This window comes from Biomphalaria glabrata, chromosome 18, assembly GCF_947242115.1.
Source record: "Biomphalaria glabrata chromosome 18, xgBioGlab47.1, whole genome shotgun sequence".
Classification (NCBI taxonomy): domain Eukaryota; kingdom Metazoa; phylum Mollusca; class Gastropoda; family Planorbidae; genus Biomphalaria; species Biomphalaria glabrata.
This window is the reverse complement of record NC_074728.1, coordinates 7637670-7655692: the sequence shown is the minus strand read 5'-3', so window position 1 is coordinate 7655692 and position 18023 is coordinate 7637670. Positions and strand designations below refer to the sequence as shown.

General features: G+C 39.0%; 1 protein-coding gene across 8 annotated transcripts in view; it reads left to right on the top strand.

Annotated features, from left to right (window-relative positions):
* Window positions 1-18023, top strand: part of LOC129923896 (uncharacterized protein RP688-like) — a 90375-nt gene that overhangs the window by 62471 nt on the left and 9881 nt on the right. The window contains exon 1 of one of the 8 annotated variants that reach the window (XM_056016816.1): window positions 2285-2363. The exons of 6 other annotated variants lie outside the window; for them this stretch is intronic. The gene's annotated coding sequence lies outside the window, so the exon portion shown is untranslated. Of the gene's footprint in view, window positions 1-2284; window positions 2364-10787; window positions 10900-18023 lie in introns of those variants that run through there. One more of the 8 variants, XM_056016814.1, reaches the window with a different exon arrangement.

The following is an 18023-nucleotide window of genomic DNA, read 5'->3' as shown; positions in this document are numbered from 1 at the left end:
ACACTACGGACTCGCGGACTATAGACGGGGGACCACTGGATTCCCCCGTCGTATTCGTATGCTATACCAGGCTAACCGTGCGGGTCACGCCATTTATGAAACGGACCCTTGAGGGACGGCTTCTGGATGTTAACAGGTCATTGCGGGAGCTTTTTCACATCGCCTTCAGAGCAATGGCAATGTTCTCACACCACCTTAGGCACTCCCACGGGAGCCTTTTTTGCCGCCCATTTGGCCTAGTCGTCCCCTCAATACGACCGCTTTCATCCGGGCGCCACGATGAGGCAGGCCAGCAAGCCCGGGAATGTATGAGATCTGATCATGATCAAGATAGCTGTTAAGACAAGAAAGCTTGGCAGGTCGCACAGACTACCTACATTGTCAATGTTGGTGTTGCTTGGGCTTGTAAAAGGCATTTGCATTTGTTGCCTGCAAAACGGGAATAGTGGAAGGCTCTATTTAAACAAAGGTCTGAGACATCTTATACTTGCGTTTTGTCAACGTTAGCTGCTACTGTCTTAAGTAGAACAAGATAAACATTAAAAATACTTTTTAAAAAAAGACAATACCTCATTAAACAACTTATAGAGCGATCGATATTCTTTAATAATTAATGAATGTTAGATGAAAACTAATTTTTTTTTTAACCCGGCCTCCCCCCCTGGTTAAGCGAATGCATAGATCTACTACACTTTACAATATTCCAATTATACATTGATAGGCTTTTGGATCTAGATATGAGACGGTGCACAAAATTAATTTATTAAACTCTTCAAGGAATGTGGAAATACCCGAAGACCTGTAGTCCGTTTAAGATAAATATTTTTTAGTTCTCTAGCCAAATTTAATTTTTTTTTTTAAATTAGTTTGAAAGATTTAAAAATCGTAACGGTCAAACTTAGTTTTCCTAATGTGGCCAACAAGCTAGGAACTGTTTTCCCAACAATGTACAGCAACTGTTAGATTTCTTGAAAAATCGTCAGAGCAAAATTTCGAGTTCCATGTAGGCCTACACCCACCCAGGTTTTAGGTTTGTTTCCACGAAGTAACGACACGAAAAGAGGTATTGTAACAAAAAACGCTTTCAGTGTAGACAAAGAGCTATTTAAGCACGAAGCCAAGTGTAATTACCAGCTGGAGAGCTCTTATGAAGGTAGCCGGGACACATTGTTGAGACCCAAAGAAAAGCCGTTGTCGAAGACAGGAGCATAAGACTAAAAGAAAAATTAGGACACCCAGCGGGCAACGCTTTTGTCTACATCAGGGGTGTCAAAATATGCAGGGCGCAACTGGGTTTGCATTGTTGCGCAAAATGCAGGACTCTTTGTTAATATTTTGACTCGAAGACAATCTATTATTATTTTTAATAAATGAATGCATAATAAAATATAAAGTTTTAAGTCACCTCAGACTCCAGCTTGCCTTAATCGGCGTTGAGGAGAAAACCTGGCCACAAATGGTTTTCTAAAGGGGCACTTGAAAATCTCTTTACAAAGACGCGAGACGCACCGTTCAGACGAACAAAAAATCTACTTCCGGAGACAGGGGAAGACGGAAACATAAAGGGCATTGGGTCGGCCAACGGCAGACAGCAGTTTATTCTGCCTTGTCTGCAGCGAATTATATAGGTCACTGCTGGGTCTGCTTAGTCACGTGAATTACCGCACCCGGCCTTTTAATTTGGGCTTTATGGATATTTTACAATCTCCCTACTATTTATTATTCCATGTTACAATCAGGCTTATATAAGAAAATTTCAGAAGTCAAGGATCTAGACACCAAAGATTGTTTGCCAGTTGGTTAATCTGTTCTTTATTTATCGCTGATTCTGACTTTATTGCTTTGACTGATAATCTATGTAAATTATTAAGACTTTTCTTTTTTGCTTTGACTCTTAATCTATGTAAAATGCTGTGACTTTATTTCTTTGACTGATAATCTATGTAAATTATTATGACTTTATTGCATACTCCCCTATGCAAATGACATCTCTTTCTTCTCTCGCTCGTTCTCTCTCTCCCACCCTCCCCCGTCACTCTTTCTTATCCATATTTAGAGGACTTCTCCTCGAGCTTGATATCTAAGACTCGGATGTTCAGTGTAGATAAAACGCTGTGAAGTTTGGCACTAAAGTATAGCACACCTTTGTGTTAGATGAGATTCCCCGTTTCATCGCCCTTCAGATCAGAACACAAGGTTAGGCAAACTTACAGCATGTCCTTAGAGGACATTTAAAAGTAATAAAAATGTAGGAATCGATCCCGAGTGCTGAGCACATTCAACTTTTGATTCGATTCAATCAATTCCTTTTTTAATGTGTCTATTTCGAGACAGCTGTTTGATAGTGACAAAACTGTGATAAAGTAGGTAAGTTAGTTTCGGTATAATATATGGATGGTTATGATACCATCCAGTTTAATTAATTTTGCCATCACCTGCTGGTATGGTAATACTTCACTGGCACAAAGACTTAGACTAAATAGACTAATTAAAAAAGCATCGTATATCACTCGAACACAGCTACCATCTCTTGAAGAGCTTTTCCATGAAAGATTCCTTTCCAAAACACTCACGAATTGTTGATGACAACCTGCACCCATTAAACCACTGTTACATTAGATCTGAACGAAGTGGTCGTCTCCTTTCCATTAGGACTAAAACAGAAACATTTAAAAACTCCTTTAATCCCACTATCGGTCAGAGTGTTACAAGATCATCTGCCGTCATCGAGAAGTCTAATTCATAAATCGCTGGTTGTCAGTGTGTATGTGTTTCGTGTGTGAATAGTGTTCCTATTTGCATCTATATTGTTATTGTACTGTAGTTACGCCGAGGTTGTCAATTGTAGTCATACTAAATTTCCATTTGATTGGATCAATAAAAATGATCTTATCTTATTTTATAAGTTACTTCAGTGCTCATTCGAAAGAGTAGACGACACGTCCTAGGTACATCCATGTCTTTATCTAGTCGTGCAAGCTAATCAGAGACACTATTTCATTGGTTTTCTAGCCTGATTCAGGCAACCCGTTCCATGCACTAGGGAGGAAGGAGCACTTGTACGAGATTGTCCTGGCAGGTGCAGTCTCGTCAAATGTCTCTGGAAGGTATTGTTTTAACACTTATTATTAACTCGTTTCCTTGATAATCGCGAACACTGATCCTTCTCTGTTCAAAGCGATTCTACAACAGTACTCGATTATTATTTTGCCCTTGTAAATAACTCATTAAGTAAGGTCGGGAGGCGGGGAGGGGGGCGGAACTAGAACGATATTTAAAACCGATTCGCAACTCTATTGTCTTATATATTCTGGTCTATTTTTTAACAGTATAAATGCGTTACGCCTCAACCATTCTCCTCGCTCCCCCCCCCCCCCCCCCCCCGCTTTTAAATGTTTCCTCTTTTCTTTTCTTGCTAGCTTCCTCTTGTGTCTCAGGTATATGTTTTTTAAATTAAAATATGTATTTCTTTACGGTCATCTGTATCTCATTAATAATTTGTTTCTCCGCCAAGGCGTCCGGCTTGGAAGGCGCGGTGGCGCTGAGCGGTAAAGCGCTTAACTTCCGAACCGATGTACGGGGTTCGAATCCTGGTGAAGACTGGGATTTTTAATTTCGGGATTTTCGGGCGCCTCTGAGTCCACCCAGCTCTAATGGGTACTGGACATTAGTTAGGGGAAAGTAAAGTTGGTTAGGCTGGCCACATGACACCCTAGTTAACCGTAGACCTTTACATCATCTGCCCTATAGACCACAAGGTCTGAAAGGGGAACTTTACTTTACAAGGCGTCCGACTTAGAAAGAGAGCGCCCATAAAAGGTTGCTAGTAGATCATCATCATTATACTCCATTTGAGTGAGGGCTTGAGAGGCTGAAATCCTCCCTTGCAAAAGCCCAGGAGCGTTACCTTGCAGTTTTGTGTGGTGCATACATGTCACCATTTGTTGTTTTCCATACCTGCCCATCTGTAGATCAGGAAGTCTTGGGCAGTCAGAATATGAGACACAGTTTCCTCTTCTTCGGTCGAAGTTTGAGAAATTTGTCCTGCTCTATACTATAATAGCTTACTCAGGCTGGGACAGCCTCCACCACAAGGCAGTGCGGTCAAAGGGGTCAAGGCGCCTCACGCGCTCCCAGACTCCGCTTGATGCCAGAGCATGATAAAACCTCATAGCCTGCTCGGTAAATGGTGCTAGCCCTCCCTGGTGGGCCAAGGTGTCAGCAATGATGTTGCCAGTCACACCTATGTGACTCGGTACCCACTGCATTGCTCCAGGGGTGCCATAGCGTTGATTAATATTGTGTGTTGCCAGATCAAGGATACATTCCCTAATTTCCACCCTTATCCCTTGCTTGGTCGTTGGCTTGTAGATCCAAACTGCTAGTACAAATAAAACTGTGTAGATGTGTTCTAGTTTAAATATAAACTTGAACAAACTATTGGATTCAATAAATTGTACTGTACATTGTATTTGCGTTAATGACATTTGCATGTAGATTCCACTTGAAAGTAGTTGTGTGTAGAAACTGGTCAAATGATAATGGAAACAAGATTTAACTCACTGCAAATACACTGTCTCATGTCCCTGGAAAAAACTTTCAACTATCACACCCGTGACTTATGACAGATCAGCTCGTGATTTCATCAGACACTCTCCAGCCAAAACAACTGCTGCCCTTTTTTTTTCGTCGATACCATATAAACATATATAGACTCCATAACAGCTTACAAACACATTTCCTATAAATCTTATATCATTATCATCATCAGGTTGGGTTGAAGTGATAGATTGACAGGTTTGAATCCTCTAATTCAAAAGCCCAGGAGAGCCTCCACCTCTCTGAGGTACCGGTTAGGGCGCCTTGAACCCAGGCAAGTCTTCGGAAGCTGTCCCAGCAGTGAATCCACTTTCCCTTGACCAGGATTAATCTCATCAGGCCGATTTTAATAAACCTTTATATAGAATGATAGAGAGGCTAAATGTTGGACTTTCAAAAAGGGAGTTTAATTTACGTTGACACTACGTTAGGACTATGTGTTAGTTTGTGTGTATGCATGTGTGTGTGTAATGCTTATGGGTATACACATGAATTTTAGTACTTTTATGGCCAAGAATTTGTTTGGGAGGGGGGGGGAGTTGCCAAACGCTGACTTTGTGTCCTGCTGAGCTTTACTTAGTTCAAGACGTTGGCTATCTTTGATCTTTCCTTTGCCCTGACTATGTGTTCCCTTTTTTTCTTTATAGCTTTTGCAGAAATGTCTTTTTTTTTTCAGGCATTAAAATCCGAGTAGCAATGTTCCATGTTCTGTATGGGAATTTTCTCAATGTTCCGAATCCTAATGTTCCCATGTTCGAGGGCTGAATATTTCTCTTTTATTTTTAAACTCATGAATGAAATCAAGAAATTTTCCAAATCTAAACTTACAAGTTGATCTCTTGCAGTTTTGAGGTTGACGTAATCTCTGGTCTACTGTGTCAGTCCAAGAGTAGTTGCAATCGCTGGTCTACTGTATCAGTCCAGGAGTAGTTGCAATCGCTGGTCTACTGTATCAGTCCAGGAGTAGTTGCAATCGCTGGTCTACTGTATCAGTCCAGGAGTAGTTGCAATCGCTGGTCTACTGTATCAGTCCAGGAGTAGTTGCAATCGCTGGTCCACACCAGCTGATTGGACGTGGTTCTAAGCGCTGGCCTAATTTTAGATGATTGGAGGCAGTCTCAATTTCAAAATTCATTACATTTGGCATTGTTCCCAACTTAGCTTTAAAAACAACAACAGTATATTTATTTCGACAGTGACCTACATTTTGACATCTTGCGTCTTTTTTTTTTATAAACAATAGTCCTAAGATATAAAATCTTTTTATATTTCATCAGCAGCATTTTTGACTTCTCAACGTTCTCTGTACAACAACAAACATTGTTATCAGGGCATGACGATGTCATCTGATAAATGTAACTGGGTTACGGGAGTGACTCGTTGGTCTCATTGTTTGTTTCCATTCCGATTTTTTTTTTTTACAAGTAACACTATCTATATTTAGATTGTTCCACTTTTTTAGGTTTCAGCACCTGTATCAAAATTGTTACTGCGCCACGGGGTCCTTATTGGTCCATGAAAGAAAGATGAAAACTAAAAATGACACGGACTCTGCACGTTTTAATGTACTACATTTATTCATTGTATTTTTTTTTATAGCTTTCATGTAGCGCCTCTTTCATGCTTATAGCATGTTCAGAGCGCTATAGTCCAATCTCTTGTGTGGACTAGACCAGTGGGGCTATCTGGGAGGAGTTTTTCCATAATGCCTTTAGGTGCTCAGTAAACGCCAGCTCTTCTCGAGTTTGGTGTCGAACCTCGAGCCCCCGTGATAGGTAGCCAAGCCACGTCCAAGCGGTTTAAATAGTTGCTGAATCGATGGTAAGGGCACTGTTACTCCTATAATGTGGTATATTCATTGTAATGTCTATTTTAAAAATGTTCTTGTACAAACAGCAAGAGTCGAGTTGGTTTTTGATACTGTCCTGAATCCGTGACTATGTGACCTTGCTTTGCTACTAAGTCTCATCGTATTTATTTAACTTACAATTTGGACAATAGATGTAACAAAAAAATATTTTGCGTTTTTTCCTTTCTGTTTTATTTAAAATAGGGCACTATAACATCATTAATTGCACCAGTATTTGCATCATTAATAACACCGGTTGTTGCATCATTAGTGACATCATTAGTTGCATCATTGATTGTGTTGCAACAGAAGGTTCAAATTGCGCTGGCCTAGACTTGCAATGTCTACATCTCCATTTTGTGTTTACGCTCAAATGATGCACATGTCTATGTCCCGATATTTTGACTAACAGGATCATAACTTGTGTCTATTCTAAGTGAAATGAAACTGTTTGTTTTCAACTTTCAGTCTCTCAATGTCTTGTATCCCCTTGTGTTTACTTCAATGTATTGTAATCGATGCAAAAAGAGGTTTAGGCTCAGTTTAAAAGGGAATTGTTTTGCTTGGTTTGTGTATAAATAATATAGACCACTAGGTCTAAAAGGGGAACTTTTCTTTGCTATACTTACTATTAATATTCGTAGAATCGATTATGCAGAGGAATATAAACTGGTTCAATATTAGACTCGTCTACACTTTGTATCTTTGATATTGTTTACCATCAACGCTATTATTTCTCAATTAAATAATTTCCCTTGTACACCCACATTATATTGTCCTAAGTGGAAAAGGACTTGGTCATTGTATGGATGGCCCACAGCAAAAGAGTGTATGAATTACATAATGTAATGATTACTGAATTTGTTGAGAGTGCTTTCTATCAATTACAGAGCGTCCCTTCCATTGATGGGGGAAAGCTTGGGGGTTAAATTTGCAAGAGCTGGGCTGCCCCCACATCAACACTCGTCCTTCTTTCATACGGACCGGTTTTGCTTCGACGCCGCGTCGGAATACTGAGTGTGTCTGATTATAAACCGGATTGCACAAAATTACAAGTGTCGGATTATCATGTCGACTGAATTGTAAAAGTAAATGTAACCTGTTAATGCAGCGGTTCTCAACCTTTTAAGCTCGGCGACCCCTTTTTACAACCCCCCACACTCTGCCGCGACCCCCCCCTCCCGCACAAACATAGAGCAAAAGAAGACATACAAAATACAATTCATTTTTTCGATGGTCTTAGGCGACCCCTGGCAAATCGTCAATCGCGCAACTCGTATGCGCCAGACCTTGTACCTTGCCAGGGCCGGTCCTGCGGGTACACATAATTCTTTCCGTCCTTGAAGTAACCCGAGTGTTGATCTCAGGACATTCACCTTACATTGGCTTGGATACAGCTTTCGACGTTTACGCCTGGATACCTTCCAGGTTGGTAAGATGTAGTCTTGCGTGACCCGGTCATACAACTTTGATACGGAAATGTTTGTGTGTGTGTGTGTGTGTGTGTGTTAGTTTTTGAAGGCGATGTGGACATTGTTCGTAATTATGATCTCAGGGATACTTCTCCTAAAGCTTACGTAACGGCCTGGCTTAACAACAGAAGTGAAATAGAGCATGACACCACTTCTGAGCGTATTAAATCTGGTTCCTAGAGTTACATAACTGTCCCCGGATTTAAAAAATGAGCTCAAATAACCAGAAAATTTAATTTCAGCTATTTGGCTTGCGCGGTATTTCAATAAAGATTTGCTATGTATTGCCCAGTGCATCCGCAAGGAATAATATATCGTCCGGTTTATCAATATTGAATTGTGCGGAGTATACACAATGCTTTGTCCGTTGTATCCATAATAAATCGTCCGACGTATCCACAATAAATCGTCCGACGTATCCACAATGTATTTACCAATCGCATCCACATTTATGGTCAAATGTATCCACAAGGTATCGTCAAATATTTTCATACTATCGCTCGATATATTCAAAAAGTATCGTCGGCTATATCCATAATTATCGCTCGATATATTCACAGGGTATCGTTGGATATATTCATAATATCGCTCGATATGTTTACAAAGTATCGCCTGATGTATGCCTGTTATATCGCTCAATGTGTACACAGTGTATCGCCCGATGCATCCATAATATCGCTAGACACGATCAGAAGCTATCGTGTGATGAATACGTCATCTCGCTCGATTTTGTTCTCGATACATCTACACATAAACCGACTATCCAGAAGGCTTTGTGTTATATCCACAATGTATCGTCCGATGTATCCACATGGTAGCTTCCGATACATCGACATGCATCGTCTGCTGTGTCCACAATACGTAGCCCAATATGTCTTCTGTGTATCCACAATACTTTGCCAAATATATCTTCAGTGTATCCACAATGTATCGCTCAGTGTATTAACAATACTTCATACGATACGGTCATGTGTACGGTTGCTCCGGGGCCGGGTCTGCATCGTCTGCTGTGTCCACAATACGTAGCCCAATATGTCTTCTGTGTATCCACAATACTTTGCCCAATATATCTTCAGTGTATATACAATGTATCGCTCAGTGTATTAAGGATACTTCATACGATAAGGTCATGTGTTCGGTTGCTCCGGGGCCGGGTGCCAAAGCCCCTGCCTTATATCGAGCTTCAAACTCGCAGCGATCACTAAACACCTTCATGCCTATCTAGTAAGTTTGTTTTAATACACTTTTTGAAAAAAAAAAAAAAAAAACAGAAAAACAAAAACAATCGAAATACAAAAAAACAACAACAACAACAACAAAAAACAAAAAACAACAACAACAAAGCTTATATTAAGTGAATCAGTTTGGATCAGTCATGTATAAATTTGAACTAGATCTAGACTAACAATAAAAACTCTGTGCGATTAGAAATATATTTTTTTTACCAATTGCATTTGTTAAGCGAAATTTCATGCTTATAGCGTTCTCGATACGCTGTAATCCGATCACTTGCTTGGACCAGTAAGAAAGGGGTAGGGGCAGTAAGAACAGAATATCTGGGTGATCGCTTTTTAATGTATTAGAACTTGTGGGCTAAAGCCTTCTCAGGCTTCTCAAACTAGCGCAGTAACCTCTACGAGCGAAGGGTCTTAGAACATGGAAGACTATATCTATTGTTTCTATTTCTTGCTTGTAATGACTTAGCCTGATATAGAGGGAACTAATTCAGCTTATACCACCTCTTCTGACAAGTACTATTTCTTTCCCTTGTTTGAGTATTGCCAATTAACTAATTGGTTTATTTTTCAAATTGATTCGTGTGTTGTCACGTTAAAGAAATAATTGTGCCAAATTTCAGCCGAGATTGGGTGTGGGAGAAATAGCGTGTATAAACTTTTGGCCAGACAAACAGCTTTGTAAAAAAAACAACTTACAAAACAAATTATAGAGGCGAGTATTTTGTTCGTAATGAATGTTAGGTAAAAAAAATTAAAGAAAAATTGTGTACCCCGCCCCCATCAGTCCCCCTATCAAACAAGTCCTACTTAAGAGACTAGACTTTATAATATGTTAATCATAGGCCTTTTGATCTATTCTAGACCCAGAAGACTGTGCGCTAATGTTCCTGAACAATAATTTATTAATCTTTTAATGAATAGGGCCTACATTGGAAATACCCGTTTATTCATGATAAATATTTTGTAGTGCTCTATTCAAAGTTAAATTATTTCGTTTTTTATTTTAAAAACATTATAGCGGTCGAACTAGATTTTCTCCCGTGTGGCCAACGAGTTTGTAATTCTTTTCCAACGATATGCATCAACTGTTAAATTTCTTGGAAAAATCATTAGAGCCCTTTTCGAGAATCGTGTCCAACCACCCTGAACATTTCGCCTTACAACCTGTTCTGAACGTGTGTCTTGAATAGAGGTGTTGCAATAAAAGGTATAGGTGTGAAGAGAACTTGCGTAAAGCAGCCTAGTCGAGGATCGGGGGGTTCAAACCTTAGATTTATAGACTTAGGTCTGCCTGGACTTTAAATACACCATGTAATGAGCTCCTGACAGAGTGTTGGTGATTGTCCTTTATGCAACCACTTCCTAGTCGAGCGTTGACTTTGGCGACGGCTAATGTATACTACCAATCTGCATGTTTCATTATATGTAAAAAAAAAAAAAAAAGGGGTGTGTTGGGTTTCTGCATAAAATCAGAAAATATTTTATTGGATAACCTTTGTGAAATATGAAGGTCAACCAGCCCTCTGTGGCCCTAGAGAATGTTGACACTTGTCGGCGCATTAATATACATTTATTCTTAAGGACTGTTCTCTCCCCCCCATCCCCCTTTTTCCTTTGCCCTCCCCTGCTCGTACGTCTCGGCTTAGATTTTTAATTATGTGCTTATATAAATAAGCACTACAGAGGCGCATTGTCGTCACTGATTCTCGTCACCACGCGAGATAAGCAGACGCAGGCACAGGTAAGTGGTGTAATGATGTGTTGGCCGAGAAACTGTTCACATTTCGGGGGAGTCATCGGTAGACCTAATTACCCATGCGCTACTGACCAACAGAACAGTAACGACCATCACATGACCAAGATGCAGCCAGTAGCTATCAGAAGTGGTGCACGCGTTTCGGTTCTGTGTTATCGGAGTTTCCGAAATCTTAGACTGATCATATCAGCTTTGGGACTTGAACTCGGGACCGCTTAGTTCGGTAGCGAATTAGCTTTGCTTCTTAGTAACCATGCCGTATATCTTTAAAACAAGTTAAATATGACTAACTAGAATATATATAAAGAAAAATATAGTTAAAAATATAATATAAATAAATCTATATATATAACGTCTACATTACTGAGAGATAAAGTTGTGAATGTGGAGTTGTTCCCCTTATATAAGCACTCTTTTATTTAAAAAAAAAAGGATTTTTTATTTTGCGTGTTTAAATTTCAGTACAGTGCCATTCAGTTCCAATACAGTCAATGTTTCAGTCATTGTCAACCGTTCAATTGTTAGTTACAGTGCCAGAAGCTCCACACAACGTTTAGTCAAGTTATTTGAGCTGAGTCTGGCTCTTCCTCGACAATGACTCCATTATAATGTAGACAGTGACATAACAATATTGCCGATGTAGGGATATTTTATTTAGGCCACTTCAGTCTTTGCAGAAACCAAGTTTTGTTTGTTTTTGTCTGAAGTAGCTCGAGAGGCGGCAGAAATATGAGTTCATTGCGAAGAGCTTTATGAGAAATGATGGAGCTATTACCTTATCTGTAGCTGAAGTTTTACACAAGCGTATATGCTGTTTCACTTACCTACACTGGTCATAAAGGCGAGATATATGATGCAGTTGCAATATTATTTCATAAAATTCCGGCGGCTCTTAAAGGCATGTTTGATGTGGCTGCGCTAGAATGTACACTTAAAGCAAGCGAATTAGAAAAAAAAGATTCCTTTAAAAAATACACAGCTTTTCTAAGGGGAAGAACTCCTCACTTATAACTATATCTCTCTATAATGTGAAGTTATTTGCCTTGTTTAATATGAAACAAAATAATTCATTACCAATAATTAAATGACTAATTGGTTAATATTTAAATTGATTCATGTTTTGTTAGGTACAGTAAAGAATTTGTCAAAGTTTCAACTTGATCTAAGAATTGGTATGGCTGAAATAACGTGTACCGTTATCTACACAGGGCTTCCCAAACTGTGTTCCGCGGAACAATTAGGGTTTCGCAAGGCTTGGAAAAGGTGTGCCATGAACTATTGGAACTAGTAACTTGTAGGCCTGCACATGAATTATTCCTAACAGAGGCGTGGTGAGAAAAACGTGCGCCCGGGGCAAGGTACTTTATTGGCGCCGCCCCCGCCCCCCCCCCCCTTCAATTTTCCATTTTCCTAAGGGTGGCGCCAGGGGCATCGTTCCCCCTTGCCCCCACCCTCACTACGCCTCTGATTCCTAAGTATACAGAAAATAAATATTGATTTTAGTTAATAGATTTTAGAGCAAGTTGTCCGAATAAGAAAAAATATAGGCCTTCGCAGAGTCCCTAAATTAACTCATTGATTGGCGTAGGCCATAATATAACGTCTGTTATTAAAGTGTATAAGATAAGATAAAATCCAAGGGAATGAAATGACAATACTTTCCTTTGAATTTATATCTTTGAAAAATGCTTTTGCCCTCAGACAACTCGTCACGTCTCTGAAGGAGTGCCGTCATTATTTTAAGTTAGATAACATAATACATGTATTTACACTCCCATAATAGCAGTGTTACCAAGTACAGCGTTTCTCAATCTGTGAAGATCTCCCCCCACCCCGAGGAGGGCGATGAGGTGATTAGCGAAGGCATTTTGTTTTTTCAAGGACAGAATTTCTTGTAGTTGCATATTGTAGTGGTGAATCCATATCAGAGTATTAATGAAATAAAAAAAAAAAAAAACGACACTGTTACCAAGCAATAGACCAAACAAAATGAAACTATTAAAGTAAAGGTGTTTTGTATTCTTTACGTGCACAAAGATCGATTCTACAATGTTTGTTTTTTTAAGAAATCATTAAAATACGTCTTTACAATGAGATTGGGAGGCATGGTGGCTGAGCGGTAAAGCGCTTGGCTTCCGAACCAGGGTTCCGAGTTCGAATCCTGGTGAACATTGGGATTTTTTAATTTCGGGATCTTTGGACGCGTCTGAGTCCACCCAGCTCTAATGGGTACCTGACAAATGGTTGGGGAAAGTGAAGGCGGCTGGTCGTGTTCGTTGTGTTGGCCACTTGACACCCTCGTTAACCGTGGGCCACATACATTTTGACCTTTACATCATCTGCCCTAAAGATCGCAAGGTCTAAAAGGGAAACTACTTTTTTTAAAACTTCACTTTACAATGAGATTCTATAGTCTACCCATCTATTATACTTCTGATGGGCAAATTTATCCGCAGTGACATATCGTCGTTCTCTGATGTATTTTGCAAAAACAAAACAGGCCCTCTACATTATTTTGCATGAACAAAACAGGCCCTCTACAGTATTTTGCATGAACAAAACAGGCCCTCTACAGTATTTTGCAAAAACAAAACAGGCCCTCTACAGTATTTTGCATGAACAAAACAGGCCCTCTACAGTATTTTGCATGAACAAAACAGGCCCTCTACAGTATTTTGCATGAACAAAACAGGCCCTCTACAGTATTTTGCATGAACAAAACAGGCCCTCTACAGTATTTTGCAAAAAGAAAACAGGCCCTCTACAGTATTTTGCATGAACAAAACAGGCCCTCTACAGTTTTTTGCATGAACAAAACAGGCCCTCTACAGTATTTTGCATGAACAAAACAGGCCCTCTACAGTATTTTGCAAAAACAAAACAGGCCCTCTACAGTATTTTGCATGAACAAAACAGGCCCTCTACAGTATTTTGCAAAAACAAAACAGGCCCTCTACAGTATTTTGCAAAAACAAAACAGGCCCTCTACAGTATTTTGCATGAACAAAACAGGCCCTCTACAGTATTTTGCAAAAACAAAACAGGCCCTCTACAGTATTTTGCATGAACAAAACAGGCCCTCTACAGTATTTTGCAAAAACAAAACAGGCCCTCTACAGTATTTTGCAAAAACAAAACAGGCCCTGTACAGTATTTTGCAAAAACAAAACAGGCCCTCTACAGTTTTTTGCATGAACAAAACAGGCCCTCTACAGTATTTTGCATGAACAAAACAGGCCCTCTACAGTATTTTGCATGAACAAAACAGGCCCTCTACAGTATTTTGCAAAAACAAAACAGGCCCTCTACAGTATTTTGCATGAACAAAACAGGCCCTCTACAGTATTTTGCAAAAACAAAACAGGCCCTCTACAGTATTTTGCAAAAACAAAACAGGCCCTCTACAGTATTTTGCAAAAACAAAACAGGCCCTCTACAGTTTTTGCATGAACAAAACAGGCCCTCTACAGTATTTTGCATGAACAAAACAGGCCCTCTACAAAACGTCTTGGTGACTTCTAGGGTGGTCTGATGAAGATCATGCCCATTGTAAACAGACATGCTAGATTGCCTGAAATGTTACTGGCACTTCAGTATAAGTCTCGCCCCTTTCTTGCTTGAATTCTATTTCTCTTCACTTGCGCTTTCTTACATGTCGAATATTGCGTTGTAGACGCGAGGAGAAGGAATTTCAGAAGCTCGTTATACAGAACAATTCTTGCAGACTCCCTCGCTGGTTAAGGGAAGGTGTCCCTAGTAGAGGTTTGAGAAGCACTGGCCTATTATTTTTATCGAATGTTCTCGGCCACCTGATTCAAGTCATGTGACGGACTTGGCTTTAAAAAAAAATAAAAGGTCAAGCTGTTCGGTATGACAAATAACAAAAAAATCATAAATCATGAATATGTAGTACCGTGTTTGAGCATGAAACTGGTTATAGATGAGTTTATTACACTTGCTGAGTTATATCAGGGGCTCATACATATTTGCATTTATTTAGATGAGGACTTTCGTGACATAGCTTGGGGGTGCGGGAGGGGCTAAGGTAATGAGGTAATTGCAGGTCTCGCCCCTCGTCCTCATAGTCCTCTTTTGGCACCTACTCTCACACATTCACACACAAAGTTCTTCTTTAGTATCCTCTGCATTTTTTTCCTTTTATGAGAAAATACTTTAAACTCTTTACATCGGTTTTTATTTCTCTCTCTCTCTCTCTGTCTCTTTTTATACCTGTCTGTCTCTTTTTATACCTGTCTGTCTCTTTCTTTGTTTTATGCCTCTCCCTTTCCTTCTGACTCTCTCTCTCTCTCTCTCTCTCTCTCTCTCTCTCTCTCTTTCTGTGTCTTTTTCTTTACTTTCTCTCTTTCTATGTCTTCAACTCTCCTTTCTTTCTTTTTTTCTTTCTTCTCACACTCTCTGTCTCCATCTCTCTATTTCTTTGCAGGCTATCAAATATCGATTTTAAACAGTGGCTCTCAAAGTTTTTTCCATGACTAAGCCAGAAGGTCAATAGTGGCTTCTATACAATAAAGTAGCCGAACCTATACAAGTTTGAGATAAATAAACAAACAACCCACCAACAGCAATACAGTTTTTAAAAAGTCATTAAGTTATAGAGCATGCTATAAAATGTTTTCAGCCCATCATGATATTCGCTTTTAAAGCAAAACAAATCCACTAGATCTAGTGCCTTCATTGTCGCCGAGACTTTTTAAATGTCTCCAAAGAGTGACAAAGAGTGAACGCTAATTATTATCTACTTACATAATTTTTTTTTTCTTCTCAATAGTGTCTGTGTGTTGCGGGGAGGTGGGGGGGGGGGGGAATCGGCTCCTAAAACAGTTTTGATTCAATCTATAACAAAATTGTCCTGAGACATAAAACGTAAAGGAGTAAATCTTTTCTTTTATTTCATGTTTTATTAACCCTGCAGTGTAGACTACAAGTGACTGCTTATGTAGACCATTATTAGCAGTGATAAATGTATTCGAGTGCGAAGACAAGCCAGCAATATATTTTCGCCCTAAATTTTACCTGTAAGGTCAAGGGGGGTCTCTTGTGCACGAGACTTTAAATTTAAAAGTCACATGGGCTGACGCACTCAATGTGAAAACTATTAATAATGATTTGTGACTCAGCCTCTGTGATTGCGTAGGGCAGGGATGGGCAAATTACGGCCGCGGGCCACATGCGGCTCGCCGGAGGATTTATGCGGCCTGCGGACACCCAGAGAAATCAGGTGTGCCCACAGATTATTCATATTAAAAAAATGCAAATGTATTAAGAATAAATAAGATTAATCTTAGTAGCACTATTTGAAAACAAAGACAAACTCGGGCCATTATTTATTTAATGCTCTGAAGAACTGTTTTAAAGTGTTGGATTGGCTTGGAACAAGATGGTAAGTGTAACCACTGATGGAAGCCGAGCTTTGATTAAAACTATAAACTCTAAACCGGAAATTTTGCTCAAAGCTGCATTGAATATTATTTAGAGCTAGATTATTAAAAGAGAGGTAGTTCCGAGAAGTACTTGAAGATTTTGAAACAAAACATTCCGATGTTTGATACCACACTAGTATCCGTTGCTTACCATTGGCAAGCAAGTGAAAACCGGTTTGTCATTTTCCTTTCCTGAAAGGTGAAGCTATTTATAGTGAAATGGTTGAAAAGTACAAGACTTATTTGTATTCTTTGATTGTAGAATTTGAAAGCAAATTTTAAGACTTCAAGAGCTTGGAGCTTTTCTATATCCTCAGCTCACCATTTAGTGCAGTGATTAAGCTCTAGAAAAAATACCTTCAAGCATATTATGACCGCAAAGACATGGTTTCGAATCTCGAGTAAGACTGGGATTTTGAAATCCGGGATTTTTAGGGCGCCCCTGAGTCCACCCTACTGTAATGGGTACCTGACTTAAGTTGAGGAAAGTAAAGGCGGTTGGTCGTTGCGCTGGCCACACGACACCATGCTCGTTAACCGTTGGCCAGAGAAACAGATGACCTTAACATATTTTCCCCATAAATCGCAAGGTCTGAAAGGGGAGTTTTACTTTACATCTTAGAACAAGCATTTTCTTGTTTGAAAAATAATGTTTAAGAACAAGTCGATGCTTACTGACTGCATTTTGACAGCAGTCACTAGGATAACAACTAGTAAGCTTGTTTCTGTGACAGCACCAGAACATCATGCATGAGTGTACACAGTTCAATACTTCACATTAGGTACAACTGTATATTTGTGGCGAAATGTTGTGACGTAAAAGTGCAACCGCAGAAATTGAAAAGTACCTTCGTAAGATTAGTTTAAGAAATAGTTAACTTTAGTTGTAATTATTGGGAGAGTGAAAAAGGGATGTATATGTACAAGTTTGAATTAAAAGACATCCTATTTTTCTAAGTGTTAAATGCATACATATATATATATATGTATATATATATATATATATATATATATATATATATATATATATTATATACTATAAAGTAGAAAGTAAGGCGTATGTATGTATGTTACGAATAGAAATCAAAACCGTTTGACCAATCTTGATAAAACTTGGCTGAAATGTTCGTTGGGTACTCAAATTCCTTCCTATATTGGTACAATCCTAACGTGCTGAAATGAATATGTGATTGAATTGAGACGCTATAGAAGGATTCCATGTGTCACCTACAAAGACTGCATTACAATTGAGGAGATTAAAAACTATATCTATCAATAATGTACACGTTATTGCCCTTAGTTGATATCAAACAAAGTAATTAATTACCAATAATTAATTGACTAATTGGGTATTTGTTTTTATTGATTCAATATTTATTAACGACAATAAATAATTGTTTAAAGTAGCAACTTGATCGGAGAATGCGTGAGGGAGAAATAGCGTTAACAATTAGTTAAGGGGACTAAACCCAACAAATTTAGCCATATCTGTGAATACTGAAGGATTAGTTTCCCTTATTGGTATCAAACAAAACAATTAATTAACAGTAATTAACTAATTGTTTTTTTTTGTTGTTGTTGTTGTTTTTTTTATTGATTCATGTTTTGTCTATGCCAAAGAATAATTGTTTGATGTTTCAACTTGATCCGAGAATGGGTATGGGAGAA